Source organism: Hippoglossus stenolepis, chromosome 10 (genome assembly GCF_022539355.2).
Source record: "Hippoglossus stenolepis isolate QCI-W04-F060 chromosome 10, HSTE1.2, whole genome shotgun sequence".
Lineage (NCBI taxonomy): Eukaryota > Metazoa > Chordata > Actinopteri > Pleuronectiformes > Pleuronectidae > Hippoglossus > Hippoglossus stenolepis.
Genome location: NC_061492.1, coordinates 23,793,495 through 23,799,276, shown reverse-complemented (window position 1 = coordinate 23,799,276; position 5,782 = coordinate 23,793,495).

Here is a 5,782-nt window from a genome sequence, read left to right as displayed (position 1 = left end):
GTTAAATAGTTGTCATAAATGTGCCATCATCAAATAATATGCCTTTACCGACATTTGCTTTCTTCATCAATTTGAAGTTGCGAAGCATTTCCTGTTGTTAGTATTTAGAAAGAAGGATGGAGTGAAGCCCTAAAACAATACTACTCTTTTTACATCTTCGAGTTAAGAAGCATCAATATACCCTGCTAAGTCTTTGGCTTTACAAAAAAAAAAACAGGTGAATTCTTCTTCAGGTATTTTTCTCATGCTTCTTAAATGTAGTAATAGAAATGTGGCACCTGCAGACAACACAGATACTAAGGGAGAACAAAATCATACACCAGCATTGGTCCATTAAATGACTGCAGACGAGAACTTTTCACATACACCAAAGAAACTGACAAGACACAAGTTTAGCAGTGATGTCATGTTGCTCTCAGTTCTGATTGCATTTAGTCTAAAAAACGTATATATAAAACATTAGAAACAGAATAGTCTTAACCTGGAAAACACCATTCCCCCATTGCCAAGATGCCATATTTCTGCCAAGTTTATACAAATAATAAGTTGTCATAATCCACATTTCGTTAATAATTATTGTCTGATATGTTATAGATATAAGTATCTAACAGGGAATGTACGGAAAGCCTCATCAATCTATGCAAACATGAACATTGTTCCAGATGTTATTAATCTCTTTTTCATTGGTGTTAGCTAGAGATGTACAATTTATGACATTACTTTCTATCAATGGAAATAAAGGAACAGTAGAAAATCATTTAGAAAATGTCCATAGTGCACCAATAAAAATATGATGCACATGAGGAGTACTTGACGAGGCCAAAATGGCTTTACATGGCAACGCGTAAAACATGGCATTCCCCATGTATGGCAGCTCATTGCAGCCACGTTGGAAAAAGAAAAGACTTTTAACATCTTATTGTCAGTAGGCGATCATTCCCCTGATAAACTATCAATTCTGCTATCCTATCTCAGCCATGCCCCATCCCCTATGAGAGAGAGGGCTGTTGATGTGCAGATAAAGAAATTGTGTGAGCAGGGGGTTAATTGATTAACTTGATTCTGGAATCTGCAGTTTAGTTTTTAAAGTTGAAAACCCCTGAGATTTGGGCTGGAGAAGGTCAGAGCAGTCTGTCACTGTCAGACTGACCATCAGCAGCACCGGGAGAAATCAGCGTGAAAGCAGGCGTGATTTAGCATAAATTCAGCTTTCACTGTGCAGGTTAATACAAAAACCATGTGTGATTGAGATACACACACACACACACACACACACACACACACACACACACACACACACACACACACACACACACACACACACACACGCTTGTAGGATGATAAAGAAAGAATGAGAAAGTACGACCATACCCTGATAATATTAACAAATGATTATGATCCATTTTTCTTTTTCTGGTGTGGCACCAATACGTCTCCAAAATTGTATTTTGACTTTTCTCCATGTCTTTTTGGAGTATTGGTTCCGCTTGTAACCCTTCTACAACTAAATGCATAATTCGATATAATACAAAAAGTCGATTTCATCAGGCCTCTGGTATACCAGTTGTCTTGATTAATTCATTTCCTCGTAATCATTTCTACGAGTGCTCACCACTCTGCTGCTCATAGTTTCTCTTCTTAAGACAAATATTGACCCCACTCACTGATTAAAGGCACTGTAAAATCTGTTATTCAGATAGAACTGAAACACTTGAGACAGCCCTTCTCGCAGGTGAGGAATGGCAGGGAAGGACTGTGGTGGATATTAGGCTTAAGGTTCTGATTGGTGACAAAGGCTCAAACTGAAGCTGTAGCAGGCTGGAGACACCTACGGCTCACAGGGTCCAGGGAGAGTTTCCTGCTCCTCTCTGACAAATTAATACTATCGTCTCTCTCAATCACTTCGATCCACCTAATTATCATATAATAGCTTCAGGCCTAAGTTAAAGGTTGAGTGTGTATAATTTAGTGACATCTAGTGGTGAAGTTGTATGTTGCAGCTAAATAACCCTCACCTCACCCTCCCCTTCCAAACATGAAAGAGAACCTGTGGTAGCCTTCAGTTGTCATAAAAACTCAAAAGGTGTTTAGTTTGTCCAGTCTGGGCTACTGTAAAAAACATGTCGGCCTCCGTAGAGAGGACCCACTCCGATGTAAATATAAAGTATTTCAATATAAAGGGACAATTCTAGGGACTTTACTGATGACATCATAGCTGTATCTGCACTGTTCCTGATTGTAATATAGTGGTTTTACCGTATAGCTTGGCTAAATCCTGGAATAAAAGAGTATAAAAGAGTACTCCTTGGAGACTTCATCCCTTACTGACGCCAACAAAGAAATCGCAGTGCTCGCTCAAACTGGTGATGCCATCAAGCAGTCATAGCAACGTCTCATTTTACGAGTGTCAATTCTTACAGAATTAAAAGAAAACAGTCTTGACTTTTACAAGTCAAATTTCTGTGATGGTAGCAAACAAAAGAACAGCAGTAGTTAAAAATGGAATTGTTTTTCGAGTGGAAACAGTGTTTCTGTTTGGTAAAGTTTTTGTTTTGTTAAAAAATAAATAAACGCAAGCTGACAGATAGACATACAGTGACACAAAAAAATTAAAGTTAATAAAGTAAAACACAATTTGTCATGCATATAGTTAGGAGATGATACATTTTAATATAAGTTCAATTCCAATGTGTTAAAAAGAGAAACTGGGAGCAGTGGAGGGTTGAGTTTGATATAACCCTGTTATGATTATATTATATAATTTGAATACTGAATTTATGTGTCACATTTGAGCACAAGTTTAACTGTCTCTTTTATTACCGATGCCTTTATGTGTTTGTGCCAGCTGAGAATAGCCAGTCATCTTTTTAAACTGAGAAATTTATACCAGGTTCAATATCTCCACACGCTGCAAGGTTATTGCAATCTATTCCACTGTACATTAGATTAGATGGAGTTTATTTTCCAAGTGGAAAAGTTGCCTTGGACACCACACTGTCTGCAGTATAAAATTGCAGCCATAAAACAATAAACACATCCGTCTGACAATTGCACAATCACATCTGTAATATCATCAAACAATAATGTTTAACTCCACCAGGGGATGGTTGATCCAAAGTCACACAGAAGTTCCTCTTACCTCTCCCCACCTCTGTGGCCGTGAAACCCCTCAATAGGTTTCACTGATTCCAGTCACATGATTCTTTGAATTGCCCATTAGTAGCAAAAACAAATTCATGTGCAACTGAGAAATATTCCTCTTATGTAGCATTCAAAGCAGGCCTGGTACACCTGTTGATACTGTACCAAAAGGAAATTATGTAGATATATAGGTTGCAAAATGTTGATTCTCATCATGGCAACGCTTATAAAAATCTAATATTGCATTATAATATCGTGTTGGTCTGATATATTGCTCTCTTTTTTTCACTAAATGCATTTATTGATATTTGGAGAAATCAAACATTTGACTAACTGAATCTGCTTAATATGTACAGCTTATTTACAAAATTATCAATGCAAGAACTATTTCTCTTTCAAAAGGCCTTTGCCCAAATATCATAGCTACATCCGCTGACTGTGTTAATTGTATATTGTATAATTTCAAGAATTTAGCAGTTTCTTACAAAGCTGTGTCTTGGGGTTAGCTCTAATGGCCCCTGCCTCCCTCCTGGTAGGATGGTCCAGTAGTTTCTATAGGGCCTTCAGTTTCCCCAGCTTTAAAACTCCTCTGTCTTGGCTTCAAAAATCATTGTTTTCATGATCTGTGTTTAAAAAAAATATATAAAATGCAAGTTTATATTGCTTTTCAATCTTTGTAGTGCAACTGAAATCATTCATTTAAATGTATTCAAAAGTTGTATTGTCAGACATTATGTTGCATATCCTTCTTTGTATGTAGCCGACGACTAGAAATCAAATGCTGTATTTTTCAGCCCAACAACCTCAAAACTGTGTTCATGTGAACATGACGGCAAGGTTTTTTTTAATGATAATGCTACGTATTGCATTCAGCTCAAGCCATAAACACATCGATCACCTGTGTACAATGTCATTCTCTGTAAATGTTGCTCATGTTGTGTCGTGACTACTAACTCAATACACTGTGAGACAATAAAGCAGTGCCTGGAAAAAAGATGAAGTGGTCGGACTCCATATTGGAAACCAATGTCAGACACGCCCCTGTTGTTGATCATTAAAGGTCCAGTGTGGAGGATTTAGCAGCATCAAGCAGTGAAGGTGCAGATCCCAGTGCCTTCACTGCTTGATGCAGGGGGGGGGGTTGTATGATTTAAGAATTCACCTGGCTTGTTCATAAGGAATAAGTTCCAATCTAATTTACTTATATAGCTAGAACTGCACTCAACATTCCTGAAACCACATAAAATTCTCTAGATTTGGATTTTATTTGAATCAGCAACTACTTGTCCATGTTGAGGTTAAGAAGAGCCAACATATAGAATGTTCAGTCATGCTGACATTCAAGTTGTATTTATCAATGTTGTGATTCTGCTCTTAGAAAACGTATTACTTTTTGTATTTGGCCTTTTATGTTATGGTTTTGGATTTGCCTCTGAGTTTTTTTATACCCTGTTTTATTTTGAAGTTTTGTTCCTTGTCTGTCTCTTGCTTCACTTCCTGCCTAAAGTTGGCTTAGCAACATTTTCAAAGCCTCCCTATTGGATGACCTCTGTCTGCACTACAGCTTTTGACTCAGCACACAGATAAATGAAATCATTTAAAACACAAACTTGCGTTGAGTCATCTACTCTGCTTAATGCCACATTATTTACAGCCTACTAAATCCATGATTTAGTTCAAGACTACTACTAGACTCACTACTGCAAATGATTCTCAGTCCGACATGTTGTTGTGTGCTCAGTTACACTTAAATAATGTATGTCAACTTGGCACTACAGCAACAGTGGTTACTAAACTGATCCACAATTTAACTGAGAATGCACGTCTGTGTGGGTGTCTTAGGTTCGCTTTGGCACATGAAGAAATAACACTGCACTTTTGTTAACAATTACTCAAACACATTTGGGGCTGTTGGTAACTTGAAGCATATGAATGGAGCCTTTGTAAATGAGTTCCCTGGCACATGTCTGGAGGGAACAACACAAGCTAAACACTCATTCTTCTCCAAATATTACCTCAGCTGTCTGTTCACAATGTCAGGGCTTTGCACAAACATTGTTGTCAAACTACTTGTAATTTCCTCAGTGTTCACTTTTTTCTTGATGAATTTTTAATTGAAATTTAATGATGAAACATTCAGGGAAAGGAAACATTTTCTACAGGCAAAGTCAGCTGTTGGGTGCACGACTACAAAAAGCTATTTCAAAGCTGTGAGTTATCCAAAGACACTTTGAGGTTTCTTTTGTTGTTTAGCTTCCACATCCCTCGAGTCGTGCCTATTTCTCTCCTTCTATTTTCCCTGGAAGGTACCAATTAGCATGTAAGCTTAATGGGAGAAGGCAGTGGCGGCTGAATGAGGATGCTGACAACAGGAGGGAACTCAAACTGTTGTTTCTTGGTGATTATGGGGTATGAAGTTGAAAAGCTCCCACCTCATGGCAAGCAAATGAGAGTGCAGTATGAAACCTTCTTAGATTAGATTAGCACAGAAACTTGTAAGTCTCAATTCGTAGGACCACTGCTCCTCTCATTGTGATTGAGGTCTCTTGAGGTTTTCACGAGGCAAATTTGCTCATTTTGAATGTACTAGTAGAATCTTCAATTACTCTCACATGACTGGGTCAACCTGAGCCATCGGTTC